Source organism: Chiloscyllium plagiosum, unplaced genomic scaffold (genome assembly GCF_037043375.1).
Source record: "Chiloscyllium plagiosum isolate Xiang-an unplaced genomic scaffold, Cpla_swu_hap1 HiC_scaffold_11, whole genome shotgun sequence".
Classification (NCBI taxonomy): domain Eukaryota; kingdom Metazoa; phylum Chordata; class Chondrichthyes; order Orectolobiformes; family Hemiscylliidae; genus Chiloscyllium; species Chiloscyllium plagiosum.
In genome coordinates this window covers 88590153-88610419 of record NW_028270149.1, presented here as the reverse complement: position 1 = coordinate 88610419, position 20267 = coordinate 88590153, and the positions used below count along the sequence as shown (strand labels likewise).

General features: G+C 43.2%; 1 protein-coding gene across 1 annotated transcript in view; it reads left to right on the top strand.

Annotated features, from left to right (window-relative positions):
* The window catches only part of LOC122557042 (cyclic nucleotide-gated channel alpha-2-like), a 76563-nt gene that overhangs the window by 1018 nt on the left and 55278 nt on the right, over positions 1 to 20267 (top strand). The gene's annotated exons all lie outside the window — the stretch shown is intronic.

Sequence of the window (20267 nt, the reverse complement as noted above, 5' to 3'; positions counted from 1 at the left end):
ACAGTGAATGTGGTGTATATGGAGTTTAACAAGGCATTTGATAAGGTTCCCCATGGTAGGCTTATTCAGAAAGTAAGGAGGCATGGAATACAGAGAAATTTGACTGTCTGGATATAGAATTAGCTGGCCCACAGAAGACAGAGGGTGATAGTAGATGGAAAGTATTCAGCATAGAGCTCAGTGACCAATGGTGTTTGCATGGATCTGTTCTGGGGCCTCTGCTCTTTGTGATTTTTATAAATGACTTGGATGCAGAAGTGGAAGGGTGGGTTAGTAAGTTTGCCCATGACACGAAGGTCGGTGGAGTTGTGAATAATGTCAAGGCCGTTTTAGGTTGCAATGGGACATTGACAGGATGCAAAGCTGGGCTGATAAGTGGCAGATGAAGTTCAACTTGGAAAAGTGTGAAATGACTCTTTACACACACACACACACTCCAAACTAAACACAAACCAATGATGAGCACACTCACACCAACAGTGACTATATATTGCAAGACTCAACACATTCACATCAAATCTGAGCACACTCACCAGTCCTGAACCCTCTCATAACGATGCTCTTGTGCACATTCACTTACACTTAGGATTTGCTGGTGTGAAAAAAATAGCTTCAACCTAATCAAAGGAAATCGAAATGAGATGTAATGAGACGGAACTGCTACATGAACACTTTCCAGGTAATTTTCCATCATATGTGATGATCAGAGCAATGACTAAACAAATTCCATCACCAAAAATCACAGTTACACTCTGTTAAACTGGCTGGAACTTTCTTTTAAAGATAGGGGATTTTCAAATTAAGTGTTTAATAGGCTGGAGAATTTCTGGAGTGTTATATTGAAAATAATCTTCTGATGGGGACGTAACGACAGTCCAGAGAAGATTCATTCGGCAAATGCTGGATATGGAAGGGCTTTCATAAGGATTTGAAGAAATTGTGGCAGTGAGCAAGCTTCAGATAAATATGATTTTTGATGAACAATAAACACAAGTTTCAGCTAAATAACAAGTTCAATCAATACGTTGATCCATTACAGATGTACAGGTTCGGTGAATTGGCTTTGTTATATTGCCCATAGTGTTCAGGGATGTGTAGGTTAGGTACATTTAGTCATGGAAAATGTACAGTAATAGGACAGGGGAATGGTTCTGGGTGAGTTAGTCTTCGGAGGGCAGTTTTTAAAAAATTCATTTGTGGGACTTGTGTCACTGGCTGACCAGCATTGATAGCCCATCCCCATTTAGATTAGATTCCCTACAGTGTGGAAACAGGCCCTTCATCCCAGCAAGTCCACACCGACCCTCCGAGGAGTAACCCACCCAGACCCATTTCCCTCTTACTAATGCACCTAACACTATGGGCAGTTTAGCATGGCCAATTCACCTGACCTACACATCTTTGGACTATGGGAGGAAACCGGAGCACCTGGAGGAAACCCACGCAGACACAGGGAGAATGTGCAAACTCCACACAGACAATCGCCCGAGGTTGGAATCGAACCCGGGACCCTGGAGCCAGCCACCGTGCCACCCTAATTTGCCCTTAAGAAGGTGGTGGTGAGCTGCCTTCTTGAATCGCTGTGGGTTGACTTACAATGCCATTAGTGAGGGATTTCGAGGATTTTGACCCAATGACTGTGAAGGAACAGGGATATATTTATAAGTCATGGTGGTGAGTGGTTTGGAGGGGAACTTACAGGTGTGGTGTTCCCAAGTACCTGCTGCCCTTGTCCTTCTTTGTGGATGTGGTCGTGGGTTTGGAAGTTGTCTAAGGATCCCTAGTGAATTGCTGCAGTGCATCTTGTAGGTAGATAGATAGTACACTCTGCTGCTACTGAACGCTGGTGGTGGAGGGATTGAATGGCACCACATCTACAAACAATCAAGTGGGCTGCTTTGTCCTGGATGGTGTCAAGCTTCCTGAGTGTTGTTGGAGAGGCACCCATCCAGGCCAATGGAGGATATTCCATCACACTCCTGACTTGTGCCTTGTAGATGGTGGATAGACCTTGGGGTGTCAGGAGGTGAGTTATTCGCTGCAGTATCCCAAGTCTCTGACCTGCTCTTGTAGCCACTGTGTTTGTGGTGAATCCAGTTGAGTTTCTGGTCAATGGTAACCCCAAGGATGTTGACAGTGGGGGATTCAGTGATGGTTATACCATTGAATGTCAATGGGACGGTGGTTAGAGTGAGTCTTATTGGTGATGCCATTGTCTGGCATTTGTGTGGTGTGAATGTTACTTGCTACTTGTCAGCTCAAGCCTGGATATTGTCCAGATCTTGTTGCATTTGAGCATGGACTGCTTCAGTATCTGAGGAGTCGCGAATGGTGCTGAACACTGTGCAATCATCGGCAAACATCCTGACTTCTGGCCTTATGACAGAGGGAAGGTCATTGATGAAGCAGCTGAAGATTGTTGAGCCAAGGACACTACCCTGAGGGACTCCTGCAGAGATGTCCTGGAGCTGATGACTGACCCTCCACAACCACAACCGTTTTCCTTGATGCCAAGTATGACTAACCACCGAGTGTTTACCTCCTGATACCCATTGATTCTGGTTTTGACAGGGCTCCTTCACTCAGTCAAATGTGGCCTTGATGTCAAGGGCTATCACTCTCACATCACCTCTGGAATTCAGCTCTTTTGCCCATGTTTGAACCAAGGCTGTAATGAAATCAGGAGCTGAGTGGCCCTGGAGAAGCCCAAACTGGGTGTCACTGAGCAGGTTGTTGCTGAGCAGGTGCTGCTTGGTAGCATTGTTGATGACCCCTTCCATCACTTTACAGCTGATGGAGAATAGACTGATTGGTCTGTAATTGGCCAAGTTGGACTTCTCCTGCTTTTTGTGTACAGGACATACCTGGGCAGTTTTCTACGTTGTTGGGTAGATGCCAGTGTTGTAACGGTTCTGGAAGAGTGTGGACTTCTGGGGCTAAATGTCCTGTTTCCACACTGTAGGGATTCTATGATTTAAAGAAGTAATGAAACTGTAAATCAGCGCTAACTAATATTTAGTGGCATTGTGGTTAAGTGGTTAGCACTGCTGTCTCACAGCACCAGGAATCCGGGTTTGATTCTACCCTTCGGTGATTATCTGTGTGGAGTTTGCACATTCTCCCTGTGTATGCATGGGTTTGCTCCAGGAGCTCTGGTTTTCTCCCAAAGATATGCAGGTTAGGCGGGATTGCCCATGGGAAATGTAGGGTTATAGGGATGGAGTGGGTCTGGGTGGGATGCTTTTCAGAGGATCGGTATGAACTGAATGGGCCAATTGGCCTGCTTCCATGTTGTAGGGATTCTATGATTTTTTTTTTCTTTCCTTTCAGCTCAGAAGCTATAGAGAGAGGGAATTGTTGCCAAGTCCTGGGTCAGGCTGAAGAATTCTGTTTAAGTAACAAAAAGAATGGATATTTCTAGAGGGATTCAGAGAGTCAAGCAGCATAAGAGCACAAGAACTAGGAGCAGGATTTGGCAGTTCAGCCCCTCAAGCCTGCTCCACTATTTAATCCAATTTGGCTGATCTCCTCTCAGCCTCAACTCCACTTTCCTGCCTCCTCTCCATAACACTTTAACCCGTTATTAATAAAAATCTTTATCCCCTCCTTCAATTCTATCAGTGACCCAGCATTCACTGCACTCTGGAGTAGTGAATTCCACAGATTCACGACCCTTTAAGAGAAGTAATTTATCCTTGAGTGAAGAGAAATCAAATCACCAGACCTGAAGTGTTAACTTTACTTTCTTTCCACAGATGCTGCCAGACTCAGAGCTTTTCCAGCAACCTCTGTTTTTGTTTCTGATTTACAGCATCCACAATTTTTTCCGTTTTTAATTTCTCCTTATCTCTGTTTTAAATCTGCTGTTCCTTAGCCTAAAACTATGACCTCTCATTCTAAATTGACCACATGAGGAAACATCCTCTCGACATCTGTTTTGTCAATCCCCTTCAGCATCTTATGTACCTTAATGGTAGGCTACTTCAAAAAATACGGAGGTATGGCATTGAGGGTGAGTTGGAGGTTTGGATTAGGAATTGGCTGGATGGAAGAAGACAGAGGGTAGTAGTTGATGGTAAAGGTTCATCTTGGAGTGCAGTTACTAGCGGTGTTCCGCAAGGATCTGTTTTGGGACCATTGCTGTTTGTCATTTTTATAAATGACCTGGAAGAGGGGTTAGAAGGTTGGGTGAGCAAGTTTGGGGATGATACGAAAGTCGGAGGAGTTGTTGACAGTGAGGAAGGATGTGGCAGGTTACAGCAGGATATAGAGAAGCTGCAGAGCTGGGCAGAAAGGTGGCAAATGGAATTCAATGTAGCTAAGTGTGAGGTGATTCACTTTGGGAAGAATAACAAAAAGATGGGGTACTGGGCTAATGGTCGGATACTTGGTAGTGTGGATGAGCAGAGGGATCTTGGTGTCCATGTACACAGATCTCTGAAAGTTGCCACCCAGGTAAATAGTGTGGTCAGGAAGACATATGGCGTACTGGCTTTTATTGGTAGAGGAATTGAGTTCCGGAGTCCTGAGGTCATGATGCAGTTGTATAAGACTCTGGTGCGGCCGCATCTGGAATATTGTGTGCAGTTTTGGTCACCATACTATAGGAAGGATGTGGAGGCACTGGAACGGGTGCAGAGGAGGTTTACCAGGATGTTGCCTGGTATGGAAGGAAGATCGTATGAGGAAAGACTGAGACACTTGGGGCTGTTTTCATTAGAGAAAAGAAGGTTTAGGGGTGACTTGATTGAGGTGTACAAGATGATTAGGGGGTTAGATAGGGTTGACAGTGTGAACCTTTTCCCGCGTATGGAGTCGGGTATTACAAGGGGGCATAGCTTTAAATTAAGGGGGGGTAGATATAGGACTGAAGTTAGGGGTAGGTTCTTCACTCAGCGAGTCGTAAGTTCATGGAATGCCCTGCCAGTAGCAGTGGTGGACTCTCCCTCTTTATGGGCATTTAAGCGGGCATTGGATAGGTATATGGAGGATAGTGGGTTAGTACAGGTTAGGTGGGCTTGGATCGGCGCAACATCGAGGGCCAAAGGGCATGTACTGCGCTGTATTCTTCTATGTTCTATGTTCTAATTAAAACGTAGAATCCTTACAGTGTGTCAACAGGCCCTATGGCCCAATATGTCCACACCAACTCTCTGAAGATCCACACCAACCCTCTGAAGAGTAACCCACCCAGACCCATTCCCCTACCTTATTACTCTACATTTACCCCTGACTAATGCACCTAACCTACACATCCTGAACACAATGAGCAATTTAGCATGGCCAATTCACCGAACCTGCATCTCCTTGGACTGGGGAAGGAAACCGGAGCACCCAGAGGAAACCAATGCAGACACGGGGGGAGAATATGTAAACTCCACACAGACACTCGCCTGAGGCTGGAATCAAACCTGGGTCCCCTGGTGCTGTGAGACAGCAGTGCTAACCACTGAGCCACTGTGCCATGCCTCATGCTTCTAAACTCCATAGACTATAGTCCTAAATTGATCAATCTCTCTTCAGAGGGGGAAAATCCCTCGTCTCTGGAATCAATCTAGTGAATCTTCCGTAAACTGCCTTCAATTTAACTACAATCCTCCTTATGTATGGGGACCAAAACTGAATGCAATACTCCAATATAGACAGCAGAAGGCTGGAAGAACACAGCAAGCCAGGCAGCATCAGGAGGTGGAGAAGTTGATGTTTCGTGTGTAACCCTTCTTCAGGACTGGCAAACAACTTCTTCGAAGTGGGCATTCTTTGAAGGCATTTTTGCAGTGGATCAAACTTGGTTAGAGCCAAAAAACTGCAGATGCTGGAATCTAAAATAGACAGGCAGGAGGCTGGAAGAACACCGCAAGCCAGGCAGCATCAGAAGTCGAAGAAGTCAACGTTTTGGGTGTAACCATTCTTCACCTCCTGATGCTGCCTGGCTTGCTGTGTTCTTCTAGCCTCCTGCCTGTCTATTTTGGATTCTCGCATTTGCAGTTTTTTTGCAATACTCCAATTGCAGTCTCATTAATGCCTTGTTGCCACTTTTATACTCTACTCTTTTAGCAAGAAATGCCAAAATTTCATTTGTCTTCCTTATTACCTGCTGCACCTGCATACCAGTTTTCTGCGATTCAAACACCAATTCCATCTGCACTAAAGCACCCTGAAGTTTCTCTCCATTTAGATAATTAATTGCATTTCCATTCCTCTGATTAAAATGCATAACCTCCTACTTATCCACATTAAACTGCATTTGCTAGATTTTGGCCCATTCACCTTACCTATCCATATCCATTCTGACCAGTGGTGTTCTGTAGGGATCAATGATGGGACTCGATAAATGATTCAGAATAGATTGTATTGTCTGATGGGTAAATTTGCAGACAACAGTAAGATTGGGGGAGGTGCAAATAGTAAGGAGTGTTACCAGAAGATAGGCTAGAGACTTGGGTGGAGAAATGACAGATGGAGTTTAATCTGGGCAAATGAAAATGATGCATTTTGGAAAATCTAATGCAGGAGAGACGTATACTGTAAATGGCATAACCCTTAGAAGCATTAGGATAGAGGAACAGGTACAGAGTTCCCTGAAAGTGGTAACACAAGTAGTCAAGAAGGCAAATGGAATACTTGCATTCATTGATCAGGGCATAGAGTATATAAATTGACAAGTCATATTGCAGCTATATAGAAATTTAGTGCGACCTCATTTGGAATATTGCAGGCAGTTCTGATTGTAACACTACCAGAACCATGTGGAGGCTTTGGATAGGGTACGGAAAAGCTTTACCAGGACATTGTCAACTTTGGAGGGTGTTAGCTATGAAGAGAGATAGGAAAAACTCAGTTTGTTTTCACTTGAATGCTGGAAGTTAAGGGTCAATCTGATAGAAGTTTACAAAATTATGAGAGGCTTAGATAATTGGAGTATTTTTCTTAGAGTAGAAATATCAATGTCTAGGGGACATAGGTTTAAGGTAAAAGAGGGAAAGTTTAAAAGGCAAGATGTTTTTACACAGTGTGGTAAGTTCATGGATTGAGCTTCCATAGGAAGTAGTATAAGTAGATACAATACCAGTGTTTAAAAGGCACCTTGACAAATACACGAATAAGAAACAATAGAGGGAATTGAACCACATAGAGACAAAAAGCTTTTAGTTCAGAAATGTATCATGTGCTGGCGCAGTTCTCATGCGGTTCTGTTCTTTCTACTTAATTTCTTATTTCTTTGTTAAAATTTGGTTTTTCATGTTATCAACATGTACCTTTTATCCCCATTCCCAAGTCATCAAAATAAATTGTAAATTGTTAGGACCCGAGGACCAAACCCTATGGCATCCAACTAGTTACATCTTGCCACATTGTTACAACACTGTGGTGAAGCTTTCTGTTAATTAAACCAAACAACCAGAAAAGCTCACCTTGCCTTGTAATCTGTTAAAATATGAATGACAGAGAACTCCCAAATTTCATTATTTAAAGAAAATACATCAATTATTTTTACTCTAAAACTGAACATTAACAACAACTATTCACACGTCTAAGCCCTCCCCCTTCCCTTAACTGCTTATTACCTACCTCCAACTCTATAACAATATACTGTTCCAATAAAACACTTATTAAAATTACATCAATTTAATTTCAAAACCACAGAGCTACTGTCATCTTGGGTGTCTGTCATCTTCTGGCTGAAGAGCTCCCTGGGTTGTCATCTTTCTTTTTACTGCAAATATGTTTCTTTTGAAAAGGTAACTTTGTAGAGAGTGTTTCCTAATTTCTTGAATCTGTGTTGTTGGCAGTTGTTCTGTCCGATTTTAAAAATGCCTGCTTGTCAGCTCTCAGTTCAGAACAGTATTCACTCTCTCTTAAAGGTACAGTACATGTCTTCAACTTCATAACACACATAAAGACCCACTTGCCCTGACTCTCTGCTTTCAGTTGGTTAGCCAATCTTCTGTCTAAGCTAGTAAATTATCCAAGCCCATGTGATCTCACCTTGTGTATTAATCATTTTTTGTGGCACCTTATCAAACGCCAACTGAAAGTCCAGATATAAGACATCAACAGGATTTCCATTTTTCACATTGCTTGTTACACCCTCAAGGAACTCTAGCAAATTAGTTAAACATAATCTACCTTTCATAATCTACATACCATGCTTACTCTGATGGACTGCATTTTGACTTTCTAAATGCTTTGTGATGCCTTCCTTAAGAATGGATATGAACAATTACTCAACAATACATCATAAACTAACTCACTTGTACTTTCCAAATTTCTGTCACCCTCCCTTTTTGAATAAGGATGTTACATTAAATAGTAAGATACTAGGAAGCTTGGAAGAACAAAGGGATCTTGGAGCACTTGCCCACAGATATCTGAAGCCAGCAGGACAGGTTAATAGGGTAGTTACGCAGGCATACAGAGACACTAATCTTTATCAGTAGTGGCATAGATTATATGAGCAGAGAAGGCATGTTGGAGCTGTACAGAACTTTGGTTAGGTCACAGCTGGAATACTGTGTGTAGTTGTGGTCACTGCTAAAAGGAAGAACATAATTGGAAGGAGGAAGAAGGAGGAGATTCACCAGGATGTTGCCTGGGATGGAGCATTTCAGCTATGAAGAAAGGCTTTGAAAGCCTGAGTTGTTTGTTTTTGGAGCATAAAAAGTTGAGTGGGAATCTGATATAGATGTATAAGATGAACAAGGTGATAGAAAATAGCTGTTACCCTTGGTCAGAGTATCAATTACTGAGGGCATAACTTTAAAGTGAAAAGCAGGAGGTTTAGAGGCAATTTGAGGAAATGACTTTTCACCCAGTGCGTGATGGAGGTTTGGAATACACTGCATGAGAGGGTAGTTGAGGCATGATAACCTCACAACCTTTAACAATTACTCAGATGAGAACTTGAAGTGTCATAACATGTAAGATGATGATCCCTGTGTGGGGAAGTGGGAATGCAGATTACAGGGTTAAAGGCAGGATTCTTGGCAGTATGGAGGAACAGAGGGATCTTGGGGTCCATATCCATAAATCCCTCAACATTGCCACTCAAGTTGATAGGGCAATTTGAAGGCATGTGGTATGTTGGCTTTCAATAGCAGGGGGATTGAATTTAAGAGCCGCAAGGTTATGTTGCAACTCTGTATAGCCCTGGTTAGATCACACTTGGAATATTGTGTCTCACTATAGGAAGAATGTGGAAGCTTTAGAGTGTGTGCAGAGGGGATTTAACAGGATGCTGCCTGGACTGGAGGGCATGTCTTATTGAAGAAAGGTTGAGGGAGCTTTTCTTATTGGATCGAAGAAGAATGAGAGATGACTTGATAGAGGTGTACAGACTTCTTCCCATGACACAAATGTTTATCATGAGGAGGCATAATTTTCAGGTGATTGGAGGAAGGTTTAGAGGAAGGCCTTCTATAGGTACAGTAGGAATAAAAGAATGACTAGTGTAAGATTAGGGCCAATCAAAGATAGTAGTAGAAAGATGTGTGTGGAATCTGAGGACAGCGGGGAAGAGCTTAATGAATACTTTTTGTCAGTATTCACATTGGAAAAGGGCAATATTTGTGAGAATATGGAATATAGGCTACTAGATTTGATGTGATTGAGGTTTATAAAGAGGGGTTTTTAGCAATTTTGGAAGATCTGAAAATAGATAAGACCCCTGGGCTGGATGCGATTTATCCTCTGATTCTCTGGGAAGCCAGGGAGGAGATTGCAGAGCCTTTGGCTTTGATCTTTATGTCATCATTGTCGACAGGAATAGTGCCAGAAGACGGGAGGACAGCAAATGTTGTTCACTTGTTTAAGAAGGGGAGTTGGGACAACCCTGGTAATTATAGACCAGTGAGCCTTACTTCAGTTGTGGGTAAGGTGTTGGAGAAGGTTATAAGAGAGAGGATTTATAGTCATCTGGAAAGGAATAATTTGATTAGGGATAGTCAATACTGTTTTGTGAAGGGTAGGTCATGCCTCACTAAGCTTATTGAATTCTTCGAGAAGGTGACAAAACAGGTGGATGAAGGTAAACTGTTTTCTCAGCTGCTATCTGAAGAAGGGTCACTGATTCAAAATGTTAACATTTTCTCTCCACAGATGCTTATGGGGGAGTACAGAAATGCCAGAGTCAGTAAATCACTATTTTGCTTCAGTCTTTGCATTGGAAGGCACTAGTACAATCGTAATACTAACAGGTAATGCAGAGGTTATAGAAAGGGAGGAAAGTATCAGCAAAGATAGTGGATCCATTGATTATAACATTAAATTCCCTGGATGTGGCGTAAATGGATTTCAATAAGGTGTTTAATAAGATTCCACATGGTAGGCTATTGCCCAAAATATGGATTTTTGGTATTGAAGGTGATTCAGCGTTTTCGATCAGAAATTGACTAGCTGAAAGAAGACAGAGCATGGTGGTTGATGGGAAATGTTCATTCTGGAGGTCAGTTATCAGTGGTGTTTGTCGTTTTAATAAATGATCTGGAAGTGGGCGTAGAAGGATGGGTTAGTAAACTTATGGATGACACTAAGGTAGGCAGAGTTGTGGAATGTGCCGAAGGATGCAGAGGGACATAGATAAGATGCAGAACTGGGCTGAGAAGTGGCAAATGGAGTTTAATGCATAAAAGTGTGAGGTAGCTCACTTCGGAAGAAGTAACAGGAACGCGGAGTACTGGGCTAATGGTAAACTTCTTGACAGTGTAGATGAACAGAGAGATCTGTGTCCAGGTACATAGATCCCTGAAAGTTGCCACCCAGGTCGATAGGGTTATTAAGAAGACATATGGTGTGATAGCGTTTATTGGTAGGGGGATTGAGTTTCAGAGTCACGAGGTCATGCTGCAGCTGTACAGGACACTGGTATGGCCTCACCTGGAGTAATGCATGCAGTTCTGCTCACCGCATTATAGGAAGGATTGTGGAAGTATTGGAAAGGGTTCAGAGGAGATTTACTAGGATGTTGCCTGGTATGGAAGGAAGGTCTTACGAGGAAAGGCTGAGGGAACTGAGGCTGTTTTCGTTGGACAGAAGAAGGTTGAGAGATGACTTAATTGAGACGTGTAAGATAATCAGAGGGTTAGATAGGGTAGCCAGTGAGAGCCTTTTTCCTTGGATGGTGAAGGCTAACATGAGTGGACATAGTTAAAAATCACACAACACCAGGTTATTGTCCAACAGGCTTAATTGGAAGCACACTAGCTTTTGGAGCACCGCTCCTTCATCAGGTGGTTGTGGACCTGATGGCCTACAACCACCTGATGAAGGAGCGTCGCTCCGAGAGCTAGTGTGCTTCCAATTAAACCTGTTGGACTATAACCTGGTGTTGTATGATTTTTAACTTTGTACACCTCAGTCCAACACCAGCACCTCTGAATCACGAGTGGACATAGCTTTAAATTGAGGGGTGATAGATTTAGGACAGATATTAAGGGTAGTTTCTTCACTCAGAGTAGTAGGAGCCTGAAATGGTCTGCCTGCAACAGTAGTAGACATTAAGAGCATTTAAGTGGGATTAGACATACATAATATAAAAATATTATTATAATAATGGAATGGTGTAGGTTAGACGGGCATCAGATTATTTTCATAGGTCCCACAACATCGAGGGATGAAGGACCTGTACTGCGCTATAACATTCTATGTTCTATGGGAGATATCAAAGGTAGGTTCTTTACACAGAGAATGATGGGTGCATGGAATGTACTACCAGGAGTGGTAGAAGAATCAGATACATTAGGCACACTCAAGCACCTCTTGGATAGGCACCTGGAAGTTAGCACAGTGAAGGATATGTCAGTTAGTCTGATCTTAGAGTAGGATAAAGGTCTGGCACAACACCGAGGGCTGAAGGGCCTGTACTGTGCTGTACTTTTCTAGTGAAGGTAGTTGTCCATTTTAGGATACAGATTTGAAGGGCAAAAGACCCTTGCCTGTGCTGTATGATTCTATGTTCAGCATGCTTCCAATCCATGAACCTTTCCCTATCCAGGGAACTTTAATGTTATAATCAATGGATCCACTCGCTCTGCTGATATTTTCCTCTTTTTCTATAACTTCTGCATTACCTGTACGTATTGGGATTGTGCTAGTGTCTTCCAACACAAAAGCCGAAGCAAAATAGTGATTTAGTGGCTGGCATTTCTGTACTCCCCCACAAACATCTGTGGAGTGAAAACGTTAACATTTTGAATCAATGACCCTTCTTCAGGTGGTAGCTGGGAAAAGGTGGTATTTATGTTGATGACGGGAGGTGGGGGAGAAAAGGAGTGGAAATGGAGATCAGTGAGAGAGAGAATGTTTAGGTATACAAAGGGATTGTTAATAGTAAGTCAGGGAAGAAGAGAAGCTAGATAGGTGATAATGGGCACGATGAGTGGGTGAAAATGGGTTAGCTGTGCTGGAAGAAAAATCTGTCATGACATGGGGTGTAGGGTTGAGAAAAAAAAGACAAGGAAGGAGGAGCCAACTCCTTTTCAAACACTCTTGATCCTTTTGTCTATGTTTTCTCTCTCTCTCTCTCTCTCTCTCACTCACACATGTCCACTTATCTGCCCCCTTCTCCCCACCCCACCCTTTTAACACCTTTACCTAGCTGCTTTCAGTTTGGAAGAAGTGTCGCTGTTCTCAAAATGTTAACTCTGTGTTTTCTCTTCAGGGATGGTGTCATCTTGCTGAATTTCTCTAGCAATTTCTGTTTGTTTTAAATCCCGAACATTGATAGTCCTTTGTTTTATTTTTGTGTTTAAGTAACCTTGGGCTCACTTTTCCATGTCTGGCAATGCATATTCCATGATGAACTCGCACATCTCCCAGTGGATCTGTGGAGGGAGCAGGAGGATGGTGCAGTGTGCAAGGCTTTCAAGGTACACTGACAGTCTACTTTGTTCCTACACCCTCTCTCCCTTCTTCACACAGTCACTCTGTCTCCTGTATTCATGTACTCTCAACTTCTCTAACATTCATTCTCCTATCTTTCTTACTCTTACCCTCTCTCACTCTCCCTCCTTCACTACCTTCCTCCATCCCTCACTTACTGTGTCATTTTCTGTTTCACTCACACACTCTCTCTCTCCGGACTCTGCCTTCCTAACAACCTTCTGCTCCCTCACAGTCCCTCTGTCTCATGACGGTTTGATGAGTCAATCCTAATATTTGATGACACAAAGTAGCATTTTCTTTTGATGGAGAATGTTGTGACAGTGTTTGTTGTGGAGATGTCGAGTGACACTGATTAGCAGAAGCTAATGAGCAGTGTGAGACAGACACTATGGGAACAACAGTTGTTTACAGCTGAGAGACAACACAGGCACTGCTTAACCCCAGAGAGAACATTAATCATGGGGTAAATGAGCTGAAGAGCTTGCACTATGTAAGTTACATTGGTATTAAAATAAGTAACACCTGAATGGGTAAAATTCATGCGACAGGGCAATGTTTAATCTCAATTCATCTAGCAGCTGTTCAGAAATTGCAACAAGGACTTGTACATATGTTAATGCTCTGACTATACAACATGAGGATTTGATGTTTTCTGCATTTAGCATCACAATCAGATCTGAAATATGCAATCAGCTGAAAGGATATCCGCCAGGTCCTTATTAACATACCAATCAGCTCCGGCTCCTTCCTGACTTCAGTTTGTCATTTTAAACATCAGGGTGTTCAGACGTCAGCCGTGACAACAACACAGCCAGATTCTTCACAAACTTAGGTAACAGCAGTATATGGTCAGCACCTTTAATCCAATAAAAAATCCAATGAAAAAGCAGGATTAAACTAGAGGCACAGTGGTGGTTCCTAACTTGGAGTTAGAAGGCCTAGTTTAAAGTCCCACCTGTTCAGAGGTATGTAATAATATCTCTGAATAGGTTGATTTGAAAATACTTAAAAGAAAATATCACGCCCACAAGGTGACAATAAGGCAGATTGTTAAAAGCTTCACAAAGGATGGAGTCCTATGGAATGTCTTACAGAAGAAACATCAGAAGGTTTGAAAGAGGTGTGGGGCATTAAGCCCCTCAAGCCTGCTCTAACATTCTTGAAGACCATGCCTGATCAGCTCCAAGCCTGAACTGCTCTTTCATGCCAGCCACTGATCGCACTCAACTCCCCAATATTAATTTCTCTGTAATTATTTTCAGTGATCTAGCCTTCATCAATCTCTGGGCTTCAGAATTTCAGATATTGACTCTCCTCTGGGAGAAGAAATTCCTTCACGTCTCAGTTTTGGGGGTGGTATGGTGGCTCAGTGGTTAGCACTGCTACCGCACAGCGCCAGGGACCCGGGTTCAATTCCATCCTTGGGCGACTGCCTGTGTGGAGTTTGCACATTCTCCCGGTGTCTGTGTGGACATTGAGAGATTAAGCCCAGTGCAGGGGAGAGATTAAATGCTCATGGGGAAAGCCCAATGTGAAGTGTCTGCAGGCCTACGGCTAAAGAGGGACTGTAATTTGGAACTTTTAACTTTTTATCTTATAATAACAAGAGCTGTAAGATTGCACTTTTGACTTATTTATTTTTCTACTTTTTATCTAATATTTTGTATCTAGGTACCTTGTACCTAAGATGGTGACATTATAAACTTTTCACTGTACTCCCTTATCCCTGTACTTGAGAACATGTGACAATAAAACCAAATTCTAATTCTTATCTGTTCTAAGCATTTTTTGGAATGTTTATAATCGGTGAAGAGCGATGCAAAATATTGGGTTTAAGTTAACCATCATTTCTCTGATTCATGTTATCAACTCCCTAGTCACATCCATCAAGAGTCCACTAGCTTGTAGCAGTCTCTGTCTCCAGTGGGCAAGCTAATAGTACCCTAACATCCATTTGACAGTACCAGGGTGACAGGATCCTCTAATCAGTCTGGATCTGACAGAGCTTCACTTGCTCTAGGTTAACACACATAATTTCTGTGTGTTTACTAGCACAGACAAATCCAGAGTCAGATCAGTCTAGAATTTTTTATTGTTCTTTCAGTGCATGTGTGTATCGCTGGTAAGGCCAGAACATGTTGCCCATCCCTAATTGCCCTTGAACTGCGTGGCCCACCTGGCCCATTTCAGATGGAAGTGCAGAATCAACTACATTGTTGTGGATCTGGAGTCACAGTAGTATCCTTCCCTAAAGGATGAGTGAACTAGATGGATTTTATGCCCACCAATAGTGAGACTGGCTTACAATTCTTCATCGAATTCAAATTCCATCAGCTGGCATGATGGGATTTGAACCCAGGGCATTGTCTCCAGAGCATTAGCCCTGGGCATGTGGATATGAGTCCAGTGTCGGTACTACCAGCCACTATGAGCTACCCACAAAACTCCACAGGTTTGTCATTTCCAGCCTGTACTCCTCACTTTGAAATTCTTAGCATGAGTCATTATATCCCTAATGCCTCCATTTCTTCTTTACAGCAGGCACCTCAAAACACTGGAGAAGTACCACAGGTAGGCCCTTCACAAAATCCTTAAGAGGCAGTGACCTGGAAGCTGGTCCAGCAGCAGCGTCCTCTCCCAGATCAACTTGTCCAGCATCATGGACCGAATCACTCACTCACTCAGTGGGCGGGTTATGACGTTCACATTCCTGACTCCAGACGCCCAAAACAACTGCTTTGTATTCAGTCATGGGATCAGAATCCAAGCAGGAACACTGTCAGCATCCTAAACAAAATTCCTGAAGAGGCGAAACAGCCATGTGTACTCAGGGAGACAGTCAATCGAAATGGGGCTGCAAGGACAGACTGTGTTTATTTGGAGCTTCAAAGCAAAAGAGTATTTTTCAGGAGCAACGAGGAGAGAGGAATAGAGGAACAAGGTTTACCAGAGGTAAATTTCCCACTAAAAAGGGACTTACCTCAAGAATCCTGCCTCCATTTTTCAGGAGCAGTGAGGAGAGAGGGAGAGAGGCTGCCTGGAAGGTAAATCACTGCTTTTAAAACTTACTTTGTGAATAAGCAGAGCGCACGCTGAGCAGGACTGGGCATGGGTCTGCTGAATAAGTGAAGTAATATATTTGGGCGGTTGTGTTACCTGAAACACTCCCTAGGTAATGTCTCCCACCCATCCTCCTCCTCTAACCAAAAATAGGTTCTGTGCGCTGGATGGTAAGGTAACATTTTTTAAAATTCTTTATTTTTCAATAGTCTTTTTGGGAATTTAGAATAGTTAGGGCAGTTGAATGTTCAATCGGCAGAATGTGGGAGGTAAGGGTCACCACTAGTGTCCCTGCTGACTTCATCTGTTGGAAGTTCACCCAACTCCAGCTCCTCGAAAACCATGTTAGGGAACTGGAGCTGGAGCTGGATGAACTTCAGATCATTCAGGAGATGGGTGAGGTTATTGAGAGAAGTTACAGTGATGTAGTCATACCTTAGATACAAGAAATAGGCAGATGGTTACAGTCAGGGGATGGAAAGGGAACTGGCAGACAGTGCAGGAATCCCCTATGGCTGTTCCTCACCATAACAACTTTACCGTTTGGGATACTGTTGAGTGAGGACAACTTACCAGGGGTAAGCCTTGGGGTAAGGTCTCTGGCGCAGAGTCTGTCCCTGTTGCTCAGGAGGGAAGTGGGAGAGAAACAGAGCATTAGACATTGGGGACTCCATTGTTAGGGGGACAGATAGGAGGTTTTGTGGGAAGGAGAGAGACTCATGGTTGATGTGTTGCTTCTCAATTGCCAGGGTTCGTGATGTCTCTGATCATGTTTTTGGGATCCTTGAGGGGGAGGGGGAGCAGCTCCAAGCCGTGGTCCACATAGGTAGGAGAAGGGTTATGAATTTAAGGGAGAAATTCAGGGAGCTAGGGTGGAAGCTTGGAGCTAGAACAGACAGTTGTTATCTCTGGTTTGTTGCTTGTGCTACATGCTCGCGAGACTAGGAATAGGGAGCGAGATGAGTTGAATACGTGGCTACACGGATGGTGCAGAAGGGAGGGTTTCGGATACTGGGATAATTGGGGCTCAGTCTGGGGTAGGTGAGACCTCTACAAACAGGATGGTCTACACCTGAACTAGAGGGATACCAATATCCTCAGGGGAATTTGCTAATGCTCTTCTGGAAGGTTTAAACTATTTCAGCAGGGGGATGGGAACCTGAATTGTAGTTCCAGTGTCCAGGAGGTGGAGAGTAGTGAGGTAAGAAATATGGTTTCAAGGTTGCAAGAGTGCACCGGCAAGCAGGAAGGTGGTTTGAAATGTGTCGACTTTGACACCAGGAACATCTGGAATAAGGTGGGTGAACCTGCAGCATGGTTTGGTACCCGGGACTTCGATATGGTGGCCATTTCGGAGACATGGATAGAGCATGGGCGGGAATGGTTGTAACAGGTTCCTGGATTTAGATGTTTCAGTAAGAACAAAGGAGGTAAAAGAACAAAAGATGGTAGAAGAGGGGAGATGTCACATTGTTAGTTAAGGGTAGTGTAAGGTGGTGGAAAGGGCGTTGGAGGACTCATCTACTGAGGTAGTGTGGGCTGAGGTTAGAAACTGGAAAGGAGAGGTCACCTAGTTGGGAGTTTTCTATAAGCCTCTGAATAGTTCCAGACTTGTAGAGGAAAGGAGAACAAAGATGATTCTGGATAGGAGTGAGAGTAACAGGGTAGTTCCAAATATTGACTGGAAATACTATAGTTCGAATACTTTAGATTGGTCTATTTTTGTCCAATGTGTGCAGGAGGGTTTCCTGACACAGTATGCAGACAGGTCAACAAGGGGCGAGGCCACAATGGATTTGGTACTTGGTAATGAACCAGGCCAGCTGTTAGATTTGGATGTAAGGGAACACTTTGGTGATAGTTACCACAATTTGGTTAAGTTTACTTTAGTGATGAGAAAGGATAGGTATATACCACAGGGCAAGAGTTATATCTGGGGGAAAGGCAATTATGATGCGATTAGGCAAAGTTTAGGATGCATAGGATGGGGAAGGAAACTGCAGAGGATGGGCACAGTTGAAATATGGAGTTTATTCAAGGAACAGCTATTGTGGGTCCTTAATAAGTGTGTACCTCTCAGGCAGCGGGGAAGTGGTCAAGTGAGGGAGCTGTGGTTTACTAAAGAAGTTGAATCTTTTATCCAGAGGAAGAAGAAGGCTGATGCTAGGATGAGACGTGAAGGCTTAGTTAGGGTGCTTGAGAGTTACAAGCCAGCCAGTAAAGAGTGAAAGAGAGAGCTAAAAGAGCCTGGAGGGGACATGAGAAGTTGTTGGCTGATAGGATCAAGGAAAACTCAAAGCTTTCTATAGGTACATCAGGATGAAAAAAATGATGAGAGTAAGATTATGGCCAATCAAGGACAGTTGTGTGTAGAGTCTGAGGAGATAGGAGAAGTGCTAAATGAATATTATTCGTCGGTATTCACACTGGAAAAAGACAATGTTGTCGAGGAGAATACTGAGATAGCAGCTGTTAGACTAGACAGGATTGGCATTCGCAAGGAGGAGGTATTAGCAATTTTGGAAAGCGTGAAAATAGATAAGTCCCCTGGGCCGGATGGGATTTATCCTCTGATTCTCTGGGAAGCCAGGGAGGAGATTGCAGAGCCTTTGGCTTTGATTTTAATGTCGTCATTGTCTACAGGAATAGTGCCAGAAGACTGGACAATAGCAGATGTTGTCCCCTTGTTCAATAAGGGGAATAGACACAACTCTGGTAATTATAGACCAGTGAGCCTTACTTCGGATGAGGGTAAAGTGTTGGAAAAGGTTATAAGAGAAAGGATTTATAATAATCTAGAAAGGAATAAGTTGATTAGGAATAGTCAACACGGTTTTGTGAAGGGTAGGTCATGCCTCACAAACCTTATAGAATCCATTGAGAAGGTGACCAAACAGGTGGATGAGGGTAAAGCAGTTCATGTGGGGTATATAGATTTCAGTAAGGCGTTTGATAAGGTTCCCCACAGTAGGCTACTGCAAAAAATTCAGAGTCTTTGTTTTGAGGGTGATGTAGTGGTTTGGATCAGAAATTGGGTAGTTGAAAGAAGACATGGGGTGGTGGTTGATGGGAAATGTTCATTCATCCTGGAGTTCACTTACTAGTGATGTACAACAAGGATCTTGTTTGAGTCCACTGCTGTTTGTCATTTTTATAAATGACCTGGACAAGGGTGTGGAAGGATGGGTTAGTAAATTTGTGGATGACACTATGGTCAGTGGAGTTGTGGGTAGTGCCGAATGATGTTGCAGGTTACAGCATGACGTAGATAAGCTGCAGAGCTGGGCTGAGAGGTGGCAAATGGAGGCTAATGCAGAAAAGTGTGAGGTGATTCACTTTGGAAGGAGCAACAGGAACAGCAACAGGAGCAACTGGGCTATTGGTAAGATTCTTGGCAGTACAGATGATCAGAGAGATCTTGGTGTCCATGTACATAAGATCCCTGAAAGTTGCCACCCAGGTTGATAAGGTTGTTAAGAAGGCATACGATTTTATTGGTAGAAGGATTGAGTTTCGGAACCATGAGGTCATGTTGCAGCTGTACAAAACTCTGGTGCGGCTGCACTTGGAGTATTGCATACAGTTCTGGTCACCGCATTATAGGAAGGATGTGGAAGCTTTAGAAAGGGCTCAGAGGCGATTTACGAGGATGTTGCCTGGTATGGAGGGAAGGTGTTATGAGGAAAGGCTGAGGGACTTGAGGCTGTTTTCATTAGAGAGAAGAAGGTTGAGAGGTGACTTAATTGAGACATGTAAGATAATCAGAAGGTTAGATAGGGTGGACAATGAGAGCCTTTTTCCTCGAATGGTGATGACTAGCATGAGGGGGCATAGCTTTAAATTAAGGGGTGATTGATACAGGACAGATGTCAGAGGTAGTTTCTTTACTCAGAGTAGCAGGGGCATGGAACGCACTCCCTGCAACAATAATAGGCTCCCCAACTTTACAGGCATTTCAATGGTTCTTGGACAAACATATGGATGAAAATGGAATAGTGTAGGATAGATAGGCTTCAGATAGGTTTTACATCAAGGGCCTAAGGGCCTGTACTGGACTGTAATGTGCTATGTTCTCTGTTCTATGTTGTCAATATAACCTCTAATTGTCAGTGTAATGGTACACCTCAGACTGCCCCATACTGCACTGAAAGAAACTGAGTTGTACTACATTTTAGGTAAAGTCAGATTTGAACTCTTATGTAATGTAATTTTCTTAAATTTCATGCATAAATACATCTTCTGAAAAGAAATTAGATGTAGGTTCTGGAACCGGTTGAATCACAATTAACGCAACAGGTTTATGTCCTTCTCCTTTGGAAATGATG